Source organism: Silene latifolia, chromosome 11 (genome assembly GCF_048544455.1).
Source record: "Silene latifolia isolate original U9 population chromosome 11, ASM4854445v1, whole genome shotgun sequence".
Taxonomy (NCBI): Eukaryota; Viridiplantae; Streptophyta; class Magnoliopsida; order Caryophyllales; family Caryophyllaceae; genus Silene; species Silene latifolia.
Window position 1 is genome coordinate 182,032,789 of NC_133536.1, and position 17,084 is coordinate 182,049,872.

Sequence of the window (17,084 nt, forward strand, 5' to 3'; positions counted from 1 at the left end):
ATGTTGGGTCTTGAAAAAGAAATCAAAAAGCTTCGAAAACAAAATTTGTTTTTAGCCAACAAAGTTGATGAAACCAATTGCAACAGATCCTTGTCTTTGTTGCATCCAGTTCTAAAGGAAATGTGTCATCACTAACACAAGAACGTGACCAACTTTTGATTGACTTAGCTACTTGTCACAACGAAAAAGATGATCTTGTTAAGATTGCTGAAATGTTAAATGATGAGTCTAGTCATGTCAAAAGTGCCTTAGAACGAGCTCAAAAATTAAATGATGACCTTCTTGCTCAAATTGAGATGTTAAAAAGAGCTGAACAGGACTCATGCCACGAGGGTCTCTCTTTGTGGCATCCGATTCAAGAAAAGAAATAGATACTCTCTCGAAGTTAGTGTCTTCTTTAACTAAGGAACGTGAAACTCTTCTAGCTGACCTCAAATTGTGTCAAAGGGATAATAAACAATTGGAACAAATTGGAATGTTACTTAGTGATGAAGCAAGACTTGCAAAACAAGCTTTCGACAATTTAGGTAAATTGAATCTTAATCATCTTGCTAAAATCGAAACATTAACCAAAGAGCTAGATGAGGCTAAGATGTTCTACTTAAAATGGGAAGGAAGTTAGAATGTTTTGGAGTTTCTCTTAAAACAATCACAAGAATATGAAAAATTTGCAAAGAATGCTGGACTTGGTTTCAAATGCAACCGTAGCACACACTGTTGCACTCGAAACCAGGATCCAAGTCAAACTGACTTCCGAAGAAGAAAGTATGCTGGTCTTCCTGAGTACATCATTTGTAATTATTGTGGCAAAACAGGTCATGAGTTTAATGGTTGTGACAAAAGAGTCCGTGACTTAGAAAGAAACACTAAGAATGCTAAACAAGTGTGGATAAAGAAAGATGAAGTCAAAAAGGTCGTTGTCAAGAAGGAGCCCAAACTTGTTTGGGTTCCTAAACTAAATGTTTGATTTCTTATAGGCATTAGTGAGGGGCAGCAGCAATTGGTACTTAGACAGTGGACGCTCTCGTCACATGACGGGAGATGAAAACCAATTCCTCTCGCTAGAAGCCTACGATGGTGGCATGGTGACTTTTGGCGACAACAAAAAAGGTGAAATCATTGGTATTGGAAAAGTTGGTAAGTCAAAGTCATTATGCGTGGACAAAGTGTTGCTTGTCAAAGGTTTGAAACACAATCTCTTGAGCATTTCACAACTTTGTGATCGAGGTAATATTGTTGAATTTCTTGCTAGTGAATGTAGAATCATCAATGGTAAAACTAGAGAACTCATACTTGAAGGTAAACGTGTTAAAGACGTCTATATGACTAACTTGTGTGCATTGTCGGGTCAATCACTATCATGCATGAGTGTTCAAAAGAACGACCCTTGGCTTTGGCACAAACGTCTTGGTCATGTAAATGCTAAGACACTTAACACCCTTAAGAAACTTGATCTAGTTGACGGTATTCCTAACATTAAATTTGAATTTAAATCACTTTGCGATGATTGTGTTAAAGGAAAACAAGTTAAGTGCTCTTTTAAATCAAAAAAGGTTGTTAGCACCTCCTTACCTCTTGAACTCATTCATATTGATTTATGTGGTCCCATGCGAGTTGTAAGTAGAGGTGGAAGTCGTTTTATTTGTGTCATTGTAGATGACTTCACAAGATTTGTTTGGCTTCTCTTCTTAAGTTCTAAGGATCAAACATTTGATGAGTTTTTAATTTGGGTCAAAAAGGTTCAAAACAAATTTGGATATAAACTTGTCTCATTAAGATCCGACCATGGAACCGAGTTTGAGAACTCGTCATTTGAGTCCTATTGTAATGAGTATGGTGTTAGTCATAACTTTTCGGCCGCAAGAACCCCACAACAGAATGGGGTTGTGGAACGAATGAATCGAACTCTTGAAAATATGGCTCGGACCATGCTCATTAGCTCTAAGGTTCCCAAGAATTTTTGGGCCGAAGCCGTAAACACATCTTGTTATATTTACAACCATGTCATGATTAGAAAAATCATTGAGAAAACTCCCTATGAACTACTACGAGGAAGAAAACCTAATCTTTCACATTTAAAATGCTTTGGTAGTAAATGCTTTGTGCACAATAATGGAAAAGACAACCTTGGCAAATTTGATGCTCGTAGTGATGAAGGAGTTTTTGTTGGTTATTCCGATCATAGTAAAGCATATAAAGTCTATAACAAAAGGACTATGAAAATGGAAGAAAGCGTTCATGTAATATTTGACGAATCTAGTCTTTTTGTGTCAAACACACAGGTTGATGATAAGGATGATGAATATGATGATGATTTTGAGATTGGTATGATACGACATGAAATGGATCAAGTGGTAGAAGAAGGTTTGAGCAACGATTGGAGCCACTTTGTTGCATGAGGAGGATGTGCAAAATTCAGGGGGAACTAATCGTCCTCCTACACAAGATGATGCTACCTCATCCAGGGGGAACAAGGATGGTGAAGAACAGCCCAATCTAATCATAAACGAACCACAATCACCTCCTTCAAACATTCCTCATGCAACAGTCCCTCTCTTGTTGCGGATTTAACAAACCGAATCTTCTAACTCACTTATCCCCAAGAAATGGAAACACCAAAGCTCACATCCCTTATCAAACTTAACCAGTGACCTAACCTCGGAATAAAAACCAGATCATCGCTTCAAAATTTCGTGCACACAATGCCTTCATCTCAAAAATCGAACCGAGACCATGTCACAAAGAGTAGCCTTGATGATGAATGCTTTGGATGATTGCAATGCAAGAGGAATTGGAGCAATTTGAAAGGAACAAGGTATGGCATCTTGTCCCTAGGCCCTCCCAACGTCTCGTAATTGGTACACGGTGGGTCTTTCGCAATAAGCTAGATGATGTTGGAGAAATCGTAAGGAATAAAGCTAGACTAGTGGTGCAAGGTTTTAACCAACAAGAAGGAATTGATTACGATGAAACCTTTGCACCGGTAGCTAGGCTTGAAGCCATACGAATGCTTGTAGCTTTTGCGTCTTTTCAAGGTATAAAGCTTTTTCAAATGGATGTCAAAACCGCATTTTTAAATGGATACCTTGATGAAGAAGTGTTCGTTGAACAACCTCCGGGCTTTATAAACAACGAGTTTCCCAACCACGTTTTTAAACTAGATAAAGCACTCTATGGTTTAAAACAGGCTCCTAGGGCTTGGTATGATAGGCTTTCAAAGTTTCTATTGGAAAATGGTTTCATACGTGGGTCCGTGGATAAAACGTTGTTTATCAAGTCACAAGGAGATGAACTGTTGCTTGTGAAAGTATATGTCGATGACATTATTTTTGGAGCAACTAACAATGTTTTTTATAAGTACTTTTCTGATTTGATGACTTCGGAATTTGAAATGAGTATGATGGGAGAACTTGGATTCTTTCTTGGTCTTCAAATCAAACAATGTGAGAATGGAACGATGATTCACCAACAAAAGTACTTAAAAGAAATGCTAAGTAAGTTTGGGTTGACTAATTCTAATCCTATGCCTACACCAATGGTGTCTAAAGTCAAGCTTGACAAAGACGAAAACGGTAAGAGCATTAGTGAAAAGGTATATCGAGGTATGATCGGTTCCTTACTTTACTTAACCGCTAGTCGACCCGACATACAATTTAGTGTGTGTGCTTGTGCCCGTTTCCAAGCAAATCCTAAAGAATCTCATTTCAAAGCCGTCAAACGGATTTTTAGGTATTTGATTGGAACACAAGGGCTATATCTTTGGTACCCAACTCACTACGAACTTGATCTTGTAGGTTTTTCGGATGCGGACTATGCCGGTGATACATTGGATAGGAAAAGCACCTCGGGCATTGCTACTTTCCTAGGACCATGTCTCATTTCATGGGCTTCGAAGAAACTAAACACCGTTGCATTGTCCACGGCCGAAAGCGAATATGTGAGTGCCGCTCTATGTTGTGCACAAATTCTTTGGGTACGTCAACAATTGCATGATTATGGCCTTACTTTCGAGACTACCCCTATTTTTTGCGACAACACTAGTGCAGTTAATATATCAAAGAATCCTATACAACACTCACGAACTAAACACATCGACATACGACATCATTTTCTACGTGATCAAGTTGAGAAAGGTCATATCTGTTTAAGCTTTTGTAAAACGGAAAATCAAATTGCGGACATTCTTACAAAACCGTTAGAAAGAGAACAATTCGAAAGACTTCGGTCGGAAATTGGTTTATTAGGTGACATACCGCTAAATTAAATTACGTTTTCCAATGATTGATTAGAGGGAGGAATTACATGTAATTAAATGTTAGTTAATATGGTAGAATGCATGCAAATGTCGAACAAATGTAACTGACAACCGTATGAGTGCACTTGAGTTATTTTTGCATTGAGCTTCCCAAATCACTTTATGTCCCATCATACTTAAAAGCCTACACCCTAGCCTCACCTTATCAACACTCAACCGTCCTTCACCTAGATTAATTACACCAATCCCTCATTTATATCCATGTTTCCACTAACACTTCCTATTACCCACTAAATAAACAACCAACCCACACCTTTTTCGGATTCCCAAAACCGTCATTAACCTCCTTTTTCTCCTCTCTCTTAAAATGCCTCCAAGACTTTCAAAAGAATTACTTCAACTCAGAAATACCTTCAATCCAAAATTCATTGCCAAGAAAAAGATGGCTCCCAAAACCGCTGCAAAACCAGATGAAATCGTCTCGCCATTTGCCAAACCAACTGTTGCACGAAAGAAGACAACTGCCAAAAGGGGCGGTGGTCGTGGCAGAGGAGGAAGAAGTAGGAATCCTCCTATTTCTCTCCAACTTGATGCTGAAGTGGATATTAACACCGATGAAGAGAACTCCGGTTCTAAGGCAAACAAAAATGATGAAGAAATTCAGAAATCAAATGAGGTTGCCAAAACCAATGAAAAAGAAGAACAATCAAGTGAGATTAAAGAGGGGGAACTTGGTAGTGAGAAATCAAAAGAGGAAAATGATAGTAAAGAAAAATCAAAAAATGAGGAAAAATCAGAGAGAGATGAAGAGCAATCAAAAGAAAGCGAAGAAAAATTAGAGGGGAACAAAGAAAAAGAAAGCGAAGAGAAATCAGAAGGAGAAAAAGAAAAATTAGATGAGAAAAATGAAAGAGATTCGAAAGGAAAGGAAAGGAAGGAGGATAGTGATGTTGTAGTTGAAAAGAATGATGATGATGTGCTCTTAAAGGATTTGGTGAGTGACACTTTAGAGAAGGATAAGAGGAGTGAGATTGATGCAACGGAGGCCTCCACTGTTGAAAGGGAAATCGGTTCCAATGCTGAAAAAATTGATTATGAAGTTGTTGATGTTGAAGATCGTGATGATGCCACAGTGGTGTTTGATGATGGGCTTGACCCATTATTCTCAAAACCCGCATCACGAATCCGGTCCAAGAGAAAGATGCTTGAAATATTTGGTGATGATGACGAGGATGTGACCCCGGAGGCATCCCCTCCAAAACCCAAGGTTACTCAAAGAAAAAGGGGATCCGGATCAAAATCAAAAGCACCCAAAAGGGCTCGTTATCAACGGGATTTACCGAGCATAAATGAGGATGAGATCATTGAGGAGAAGGTGCCTCTCAACACATGCATGGATCTTGTTATTGCTCCTTATGCCGAATCATTCAAGAATGATATCCTCAACCATCTCAATTCTCTCGATCTCCCGGAGGAGATCTTCAAGATATGCCACGGTATGCTGCTTTGTTGCTTCCACAGTGGACGGCGTTATAAGAAATCTTGGTATGACACCTCTCCTACTTTTAAATATTTCAAAGAGGCCATGTATGCACAGGGTTGGGTGAATTTGTTGGACAAATATAGCCCCATGTACTTGTCCGAAATCATCCAATTCTATGCAACAATCAAGGTAGACGTTGAATCTGGAACTCTCTCAGCCTTTATCAATCAGAAACCCTTTGTCCTAACCATCAACCAACTCGCTGCTCATCTTGATATTTGTAATGTCGGGCTTACCTCCTTCCCCAAACGTGATTGGGGTGAAGTTGATGAGGTTACCTCTACCCAGGTCATGAAGGTTCTTCGACCTCATGATGATGATGGCCCTACCAACATATATGCCTTTGAATTAATCGCCCCCATCCGGTTCATCTTTAACCTGGTTTTTCGTAACCTTGTCCCTTCCAACAATAGCCGTGGGAGATGTTCTCTCCTTGACATGCTCCTGATTCATCACATTGTCAAGCACAAACCCATTAACCTTCCCCGTCTTATGTTTCACCGAATTCTTGAGATGTCCACTGAGTTCCAAAGTGGCAACTTTGACAAAAATGTCGTGGTTCCTTATGGTATGTGGCTCTCGATCATTTTCATGAGGGAAGGGTTAGTGTTGAAGGGAAGCCCTGCGATTGAGAAATTGAGTGATGAAATGACACCGGGCCTTCTTTCTCGGATGAACTTGGAGATTAAGAATGGCAAATTGGAAAGAAAGAATCAGTCGGGTTCTACAGTGGGCTCTACCGTTGAAATGGGTGTGGTACTAGCAAAGTTGGATGAGCTCCTTGGGATTGTGAATCGGCTGGTCAAAGAACAGGGCAAGTTGAGGGATGAAGTTGGTGATCTTCGCACTATGAATAAAGATCTTCTTGAACGTCTTCAGAATGCCTCCTAAACTCATGCCTCTTTAACCCGTCTCTCCTCTTGAACTTTGGCTCTTTGTTTTGTTTTAAGACACTCTCTTGCACCTTCGGTTGTTTGTTTTTATCTTGCTTGAACTATTTGCGTGTGTTTTAATCGTGTTGCTTGCCTTTTGAACATGTTTTCTCCTCCTTTGACGATGTCAAGAGGGGGAAGTAGTTTAATTATGCCATGTGTGATATTCTAACTCTTAGGCTAACGTCCACCTTAATTATGTCTTAGCTTCCATGATTAGATGTTTTACTTTGGCCAAGCATATTGCACCTTTCGACTACCTTGATCATGTTTATTAATTATGTTTATGTTGAAATTGACCAAAGACCGACTAACCATGGGCTAAGGGGGAATATCACACATGTTTGGACTTGTCATCATCAAAGGGGGAATTTGTTAGAACACATTAGTTTGATGATGCCAAGTCCCCTTGTTATTTGATTGTTTGCTCTTAGTTGAAATAATTAGTGAATGAAGCAATCAAATGGACTTTCAACAATGATTCAAGATGATCAAGCCAATCAAGGAAGTCAAGACAATGATACTTTCCAAAGCCTTAGTCGATATATGTAAGAGTAAGTGTAACATTCTCATTTAAGTCAAGTAATAGCAAAACCATGCAACGGTACGCTGTACCGTGGTTTCTGGTACTATCATACGGAGGAGTTTTCGTCCAAATGTTTTTAAGTGTCAAAACTTTGCAAACTTTAAACCTTAAACATTTGAATTTTCAAAAGCTTGAAAACAATCTGAAATTTTGGAGTCACAAGCCCACTTGTCTAAGCCTCTAGATTTGTGCAAACACCTTTTACTAAAATGGCAAAGAAGACTTGTCAAACTTCTAAAGTAAGAAAAGCTTTTTGCCATTTTGGTAAATTGTCACATGTTGAGTGTAGAAGCTTAAGTTTTCTGATTTCTTAAGCCCCAAGCCTACAAGTCTAACACTTACCATCACTCAAAGCTATCACTTTAATATTGGATTTAATTTTTCAAAGTGTACTTACCTAAGACTAAATCCACTATAAATAGAGTGTCTTAGTCACATTTATTTCTCAAGACTTCCAAAGCATTTATTGTAAAAACCTTGCAAATCATTTGTGCATTGAAAGCTTTGTTCTTCAAGTATTTGCAAAACGTTTTTCTGATTTTAAGTCTTCAAAATTGTTTTCGAAAAAAGTCAAAACCTCCAAGTATCGATTCATTTGTCTTGTGACATGATGAGTTTGTTCCATGATTCTCGTGTTAGATCTTCATTGTAATCTCCATGTTCATTTGAGTGAACTCTTGAGATTCAAGATTCTGTAACACCTTGAGATAGAACCCATAAACTCTTGAAGCGGAGTAGCTTTAAGTTTGAGTGCAACCGGAGTAGGTTGGCGAGTTATTTTCATTGTAAGGGGTTTAGTAAGTTTGAGTAAATTTCTAAACAAGCAATAAAATAACGGTTGGACGTAGGCCTCGGAGTAGAGGCTGAACCAATTTTTAAAATGTCGTTTGTTTGTTCATTTACTTTTACGTTCTTCCACTTTGCTATTTCTCGCATGTACCTAATCAAGTTCTGTGTCACAGTCACCTATACCGTGACATAGAACTGCTGTACCTCTTGTGAACTTACATTCAATTAAGTTTCTCAAGTCTTGTACTTTAGTATTCTTTACTTAAGTTAACTAATTAACCAAGTTAAGAATAAAATTTTTAAAAGGTACACCTAATTCACCCCCTCCCCCTCTTAGGTGTTAAATCGTTCTTAACTCTTCAGTTGGCCTTCCTGTTCTTTTACTAGGACTGCACTGACTGCTATGTCAGTGACAGATAAGTATACTGACAGGGGTTCTCCCTTCTCTGGTTTAGCCAGTAAGGGTGGAGATGATAAATAAGATTTTAAGTCTTGAAAGGCTGCCACATGTTCATCCGTCCAATGAAATTGTTTATTTTTTCTGAGGAGGTTGTAGAATGTTTTACACCTTTCAGAGGATCTTGATATGAAACGCTTCAGGGCAGCTACCCGGCCTGTCAATTTCTGAATATCTTTGACAGACTTGGGTGACTGAAGTTCCAGGATAGCTTTTATCTGTTCTGAGCTGGCTTCTATGCCTCTCTTCGTAACCATGTATCCAAGGAACTTGCTTGCAGAGACTCCAAAGTGGCATTTTGCAGGGTTGAGCTTCATGTTGTATTTTTCCAATATTTCGAATGCTACTTCCAAATGCTTCACATGATCTTTTGTATTTTTGGATTTTACTACCATATCGTCTATGTAGACTTCCATGATATCACCTATTTGATCCTTGAACATCATATTGACCAGGCGCTAGTACGTTGCCCCTGCATTCTTCAGGCCGAAAGGCATGGCAGTGTAACAGTATATGCCTCGGTCTGTAATGAATGCAATACTCTCCTGGTCAGCAGGGTGCATTTTTATTTGATTGAATCCACTGGAGGCATCCATAAATGTCAGCATCTCATGCCCTATTGTGGCGTCTACCATGGCATCAATATGTGGCAAAGGAAATGGGTCCTTGGGACAGGCTTTGTTCAGGTAAGTGTAGTCTACACAGACTCTCCATTTTCCATTCTTTTTCTGCACAACAACCACGTTAGCCAACCACTCAGGGTACATTACTTCCCTGATCATTCCCATATCCAAGAGTTTCTCCATTTCCTCGTTGATTATGGCATTTCTTTCAGCTGCAAATTTTTGTCTTTTCTATTGTACAGGCGTAAAAGATGGATCAACATTGAGTTTGTGTGTAATTATATCAGCACTAATTCCAGTCATATCAAAATGAGACCAAGCAAACCAAGATGATTTATTTTTAAGGAATCTTACCAGTCCTGGCCTGACACTATCTAGGGCATCAGATCCTACTAGAACATACCTGTCAGGGTGCTCTGGGTTTAGGATTACCTGATCTGTCTCCATTCTGGGGGGTGCTATATAAGTGCTCCTAACAGGGTACTGTAATTGCTATGCAAGGGACTTACCTGCCTTGGAAGGCTTCAAGGCTGTTGTGTAGCATTCTGGGGCTGTCTTGTGATCCCCTTTGATTGTGGCTATACCCCAATCCGTTGGTATCTTGATACACTGATGATAAGTTGATGGTACAACCTTAACGTTATGAATCCAGGGTCTGCCCAGGATTGCGTTGTAGGATGACAAGCAATCTAGGACTCCAAATTTCTACTAAGATGAGACTCCTTCAACGTAGGTTGGGAGGTGGATTTCTCCTAATGTGCTTCTAGTTTCTACACTGAACCCTACCAAAACGCTGGACTTTTTGGTGATTTGATCCTCATTGATTTTTATGGCTTTCAGCACGTCAAGCATGATCAATTTTATTGAGCTGCCTCCATCTACTAGGATCCTTCTTACCGTGGCAGTTCCAATTTGCATAGAAATTACCAGGCCATCATGATGAACATCAGGGATGCCTACCAGGTCATAATCACTGAAAGTGATTGTTGGGATATGATCCGGTTTGAAGGGTGATACAGTCCTTGGCGTCCTGGCTATCTTTTTTACTGCTGAACTGGTCAGGCCGCAGATTTATGATCCACCAGATATGAATTTTACTTCATAGATTGGAGGTGGTGGAGGGAGGCTGCGATCTTGCTTATGCTCCTGGTTCTCTTTGCCTTGATCTGCATTCCTGCCTTTCGTCTTGATCAGGTCTTTTAAGTATCCAGACTTTAGTAGATAAGCCACTTCTTTCCTCAGGGTAAAGCAATAATCCATCGTGTGTCCAACGTCCATGTGGAATTCGCACCATTTGGAGTTATCTCTCCTAGGGTTAGGGTTTTCTACATTTCTGGGCCATCTGACTACTGGTCCCATGTTGTCAAGCCTCTGGATTAACCCTGCAATATCAACACTTAAGTTATGCTCAAAAATAGGTGGAAAAATTTTAGCCTTACCTTGATACTCATGTGCCAGGTTGACTTCTAAATGGTCTGGCCTGGAATATGGAGTAGGTCTGTAATTGTTTCCTTTGTTGCTTTTCCTATTGCTTTTTTCATAGTCCTTTGGTCCACTGAAAGATCCAAGTTTGTAGCTCTTGTCTTCTTCTAGCCTGATAAAAGCAAGAGTCTTGGTCTGGACATCTTCGAAGGTATGGCAGGGATACTTAGTGAGCTCGTTGTATAAGTCACTATGTGGTAGCAACCCCTGCCTGAATGCCTCCACTGGTGTTCCAACGTCACACCTGGTAATATATACTTTTTCTTTGTTGAATCTTGCAAGGAATGTCCTGAGAGTTTCATCAGGCTTCTGTGTAATCCGGTAAAGATCACTGGATCGCTTCTCCAACTCCCTGCTACTCGTAAACTGCTGGGTGAAGTTGTTGATCAGGTTGGCAAAGGAATAAATGCTCCCAGTTGGCAGGTTGATGTACCATTGTAAAGCAGTGCCGGTCAGGGTTGTTCCAAATCCCTTACATATGCAAACTTACCTGAATTCGCTGGGAATGGATGCAGCCAGCATTTTCTGTTTGTAGAGGTCCACATGGTTTTGTGGATATGTGGTCCCATCATAGATTTTCATAGACGGGACCACAAACTTCTTGGGCAAGTCCACTTTTGCTATTTCGTCTATGAAAGGCGAATCAGCATAGCTGTCAGGGGCAGCTTCTTCCAGGCTGGCAGGTACTCCAGGTATCTTGTCGAATTTTTCATTGAGTTTCTTGATTTCCTGGACTACTGCCATCATAATGGCTGCTGCAGATTCATTAGGTTTTTCATTGTTATTTTTTGGCTCACCATCATCATCAACATTGATGAATTTAGAACCACTTAGGCTCCCAAAACTAGAAAAATTGATGTTTTTGATAATTGATGCAAATGGGGTTCCTGGCTGGAATCTAGAGCCTGCTCCTTGGGTTTTTTCCAATTTTTGCTTCAGAGCTGACTCAAATTCTCTTAATTGCAGGATTTCTGTCTCAGTTTGGGCTACTTTTTCTTTCAAGCTTTCCAACTCAGCGATTTGTTGGAGGGCTGCATTCAACTGTTCTTCAACGGTAGGCTGGGCCATTTTTGTAGCATATTTGAATTTTTGTAAGATGAGGAAAAAGGATTTAAAGAGCTAGATGCCCCACGGTGGGCGCCAATTGTTTTGTGTGGATTTTGCGCTGGACAAAATCAGGTTATGGTAGATTTAGGTAGGGTAAACTAGCTCTAATTGGTCTGTGAGTCAGGTTGACAGGGTATAATGCAACAGAATATAAGTGCGATAAAATAACAATAATTAGACAACGAATTTTGTACGTGGAAAACCCTTAAATGGGAAAAAACCACGGGCACCAAGCCATGAGAGGATTTTCACTATTATATTGAATATTTAGCACAATGACGTATGATTAGCTTAGAAGTTGTGAAAGAGTATTGTATGCTTGAATTCGTCTTGTGTATGTCTCGTGTCTTCAAATGACTTCCAAATACTCCTTATATAGTGATGATTTGAACGACTGCTTGATCTCACTATTAATGCGGAATATTTGCCTTAATTACCTGTAATAATTCTCATTATTACGTCCTTAATTGCTGCCTTAATTGCGGAATCTTCCTATTTAATGCTGCGTATGTATTCCTCTTATAATATGATTTCCTGGTCTAATATCGTCCTGATATTTTGAACGTTCCCCTCTCCATGGCCTGGCGCCTATCTTCGTGTGTCCTAACAGCTTGACATCTTGATGTCCTGATAGTCAGGCTAAGGTAAGATATTGATCAGGGATATCTGCGGATTTCCAGGCCCAACAGTATGTATAGGAGGAGGATTCGTAGAGGAGAGGTTTTGAGATAGCTGCTAGATCGTCTGATTCTGTGATTGCATTCCAGGTAGGGTTCCCAACTCGGTATTAATTACATGATGTGTGTGGTGGTTGTATTGTTATTGTTGATTTATCATACTGCTGGTGTTTGTGACGGTTGTTGATTAACATCATTGACTGTTTTTTGTATCTGTCTGTGATCTTCGGGGTGCGTCCCTGGCTGAGTGGAGTCACTTGCGGGAGTGGCTTCATGCCCTTGATTCGCCTTCTATGGAACCCGCCACAGAAGGGATGTGCACATTAATGAACATGGGTTTATCACTCGGATGAGATGAGCGGGGCTTAGGTGGGTACGGCTGCGGTCCCTCACTGGCGGTGTGGAGTATCTGTTGCGATGGGTACTCTGGCAGGACTACACGCTTTAGTGTGTAATCAGTTGTGTGGAGATTGATTATGGAGACTGGGATTTGATGTGACGATCGAGCTATTTGGCATTTGTTTTATTGTGATTTGTATTGTGTAATTTGTACTGACCCCGTTTAATGTTTTGAAAACTGTGGTGATCCATTCGGATGGTGAGCAGTTGTTGAGCAAGTTAGATATGATGCATTTGGGCTAGCTGGGTTGAGTCATCACTTGAAATTAGAAGAGTCTTCCGCTGTGTCAGACGATGACCTTAGTTATTCAGTTTTGCTAGTAGACAGTTTTGGTTTTGGATTGTATTTCATTTAACAGTTTTGAGTTGGAACATGTAATCACTTAAACAGTATTTTATCTTGTTAAAGTACATTTCTTCATTGTCTTATGATTATCATTGCCCCGGGTAACCGAGATGATGACGTTCCTATACCTGAGTGGTCCTGGTAAGGCATTTGGAGTATGGGGGTGTCACACAGACAATGCACTTAAAACAGTTCAAGCAAGCACATACCTATTCTAAGTAATACCACAGATCCTTAATCAATACCTAAGCAAGCACAAGGTATTATCAAGTCTGACTTATAACTAAGACTCAGCAAAGTTAGTAAGATTTGAAAGTTTTTGAGAGAAATCTCAAGGTTTTCATTTATCAAAGTCTGAGTAAAGGGTCCTTAAATAGTCCTTTTCTGTGAAGTTTTAGTACAAATAAATGATAGATATCTCCATCTAAGGGCTAAGAATGATCTTAGGAAGCAAACAAGAGTAGTGGAAATATTTTACAACGGATACAAAAGGAAATTAAAGCAAACTGAACAAAAACAAAAGAACTGCAAGTTGATAGTGACAGGCTGTCCTTGGCTGTTGTGTTTCTTTGGCTGGTTGTTGAAGGTAAAATGGCCTTGGTCCAGGCACCATCTGTGGCTCAAGGCTCTATCTGGTGAATGCTGAAATAGGGCAAGAGTTTCTTGTTGAGAGTTTTTCACTTGTTTGGCCAAAAATGGCAACTTTACTTTATCTGAATTACCCTCCTGTAACTTGCTTTTCAGTCTGATTTTCTGTGCAATGCCTTAGGAATTGGGCCTGGCTCCTTAGGATGAATTTGTGATTAGTTGAACAAAGATTCAGCTGGTGGGTAGTTTGAATCGTGCACTTATGGCCTGATGAACTTGGACTGTCAGTTGATGATGCGCGAGTGTTGTTGTTGTGACTGTTCTTGGCCTGGGTTGTGCCTGGTATTCCTGGCAAGATAAGGGCGTGCTTAGTTTGTCCTTGGCCATCCTCTAAAATATTGCTAGCCTGGTTAACAACTCTTGCTGCAGTTCGGGTTATAAACACTTGAAAACATACCCGGTGGATAAGAACTTTGTCTAAAGGCTTGATAAGCACATACCTTCTCCATAGTATCTTGGCATAGAGCAGCATAATGACCCGCACCTCCGCAACCTTTATAAATGATGATTTGGCTAGTAGAGGACATGATATTGAGTTGTTGAAGAGAATCTCTAACATCTTGTTCTAGTGATTGTTGTTGGAGTAAGGCAATTTGAGCCAACAAAACGGGATTATCGAAAGATTCCTTCTTACCCTTGAGTGGCACACTTTGGGAATTGACATATTGCGCTGATGGGTTAGATGTCGTCGGGTCTCCCAATCAAACACATTTATAATTCTCAACAAACAACTAGTTAGTGGTTAAGTCGAGGTCGATCCATGGGACGGTGTGCTTTGGGTTCTAAGTCTATCTATCTCAATTTATGCTAGTGTCACAATTGATGGGGTTTGTAGTTGTGCTTTAAACTAATGAAAGTAATGAAGTAAAGCAAACAATAAACTAAGAGATGTAAACAATTGGCTAAGAGTACTAGGATATCATGGGGTCATAGGGGATTCATGGTGTTGATCATACAAACATGTTTACAAAGTTGCAAGCAATTAATGTTGTGGAGGAACCGAGTTGGTTTATGTCTTACGGTTCATAGGAAGAGTTGGGTCCCGGAGCCGAATCGATTAGATTGTACAACACCTACAAGTCGACTTAATTTCCTCCTATTCAACTTCTATGCATGGTCTAACAAGACTCGAGTTGGTTTATATCTTACAAGTCAAGTTGAGTAGATAAGAGATGGTAAAAATGCAAGGATTCATAGGCTTAGCATTTCATCAAACATAACATGTGCATAGGTTGACATCACAACAAGCAAGCAAACTAATTATGAAAACATATTAAATTAAGCATGATTAATCCCATGTTGGTTTCCCTTAATTACCCATTAATCCTAGTTAAGAGACTACTCACTTATTATCATGGTAAACATGTCATTAATGGTGTCAATCATCACAACAAGTGTAAACATGATAAGAAAATGAGGAAATAAACAATAAAGAGTAAAGGGTAAAAGAATTATACCAAACTTGAGATGATTCCAAATAATAAAGCAAAGAATAAAAGAAGAGAACTTGATTGATTGATGAAGAGTTGTCAATTCTCCAATAATAACCCAATAATCTTCAATTACCCAATAATAAACTTGAATAATAAACTTGAACAATAATTAAGGAAAGATTAATGTGTAATTTGTGGAAAGATTAAAGAGTAATCTATTCTAATCTACTCCTAATCTAATCTAAGAGGATTTATTTCTAGCTAAGAGAGCTTTTTCTAATCTAAGGAAGCTTGGTTTCTTTGATTATTACAAATGGGATATTTATAGTGGGGATTAGGTGCACAAATTAGGGTTTACTAAGGGCTTAAATGACGATTAAGTCCTTGAGGAATCGCTCCTCTCAAAAGAGATGTCGGTCTCCTTTTTGCTAGTCTTCCGAAAATATGCGCATCTTTCATGGAGAAAGAAGAAAACGAAAGTTGCTGTAAGGGAATCCGAGCGGCCAAGGGGTCGGGACGCTCGGATTGTTGGAGCAGAGGACGGGCGGATTCAAGCACGGGACGCTCGGATAAAAAGAAGGGAAGACGAGCGGATTTGGAGGGTGGACGAGCGGATTCCTGTAGCAGACGAGCGGATTGGGTCTCGGGACGAGCGGATTGGCGGACAACTTCTTTGTTTGACCTCGGATTGTAAAGCGGACGTCATTTTCTCATCCGGACTCCTATTGGAGTGATTCAAAAGCCTAGATCACTTGATTTTTCGATGCCGTTCCATCTAGCATACTTTCAGAGCCAAAGGAGCAACCCTTGGTTTGGTCCCGAGCAATTTCTTCTTACATTGACTTCCTTCTCGTCATCTTTGCGTTTTAACCCTATGATCCTTCTATATACTCTTTATTCCTACATCCTTGGTCATTATTCTTGCCTCCTTTTCATACTAGTCCATCCAATATCATCAAAAATCTTCCAAATATGCATGCAAGAGGGGGAGATTCCGCCTCATTTATCTCCTTTTCTACAAAACATATGAAATGCGCTAGAAAAGCAAATAGGAAGGTTTTGACGGATAAAATGGTCACGAAATGATATAATAGTATGCAAAATGGGTTCAATTAAGGGACTAAATATGCGCAAATAATATTCACATCATGCGCGTCACGGATTCAATTGTGGCATGAGCAATATCGGTGTCAATTTGATCAAACCGCCCATTGTTGGCAGAATCTAGAATCCTTCGGGACTCGACACAACATCCATTATAGAATGTTATAGCTAGGAACCAAGCATCCAACCCATGATGTGGGCATTGCCGTTGCAACTCCTTGTACTTCTCCCAAGCTTCATATAAGCTCTCAAGAGCTTGTTGACTGAATCCGGTGATTTGGCTCCTCAAGGTTTGAGTTTTATCCGGTGGTAAAAACTTTTGATAGAAAGCAAGAGCCAATGTCTCCCATTTATCATATGGTGACGATAAATGTGCCTTTCTTAATGTGGTTAAGACACGACGTCTGGTAGGGGACCCGGTTGGATTCCGGACCAGGTACATCTGGGCGTGTTTCGGTACCTGTTTGTGATTGTTGGTATGTCTAGGCGTGTTCCGGTACCAGTGTGGTTGTCAGTATGTCCGGGCGTGTCCTGGTATCGTGGTGGTGGCTGTTTGATAGCATGTCATTCATATCATAGTCACGTTGCATTTTCACACACACTCGTGTCGTGTCACACTTTATTTATTGAAACTGACGTTTCTGTGTCTGTGTAATTGTCACCTATTTCCGAGGTGGCCTGTGTCGATCCATATGATATTTCC

The 17,084-nt window shown here is 39.9% G+C and overlaps 1 non-coding gene across 1 annotated transcript; it reads left to right on the top strand.

Annotated features, from left to right (window-relative positions):
* Positions 1 to 16,566: 16,566 nt before the first annotated feature.
* Positions 16,567 to 16,674, top strand: LOC141616522 (small nucleolar RNA R71). Its single transcript, XR_012530866.1, has one exon. It is a non-coding gene; the product is annotated as a small nucleolar RNA R71 (small nucleolar RNA).
* Positions 16,675 to 17,084: the final 410 nt, after the last annotated feature.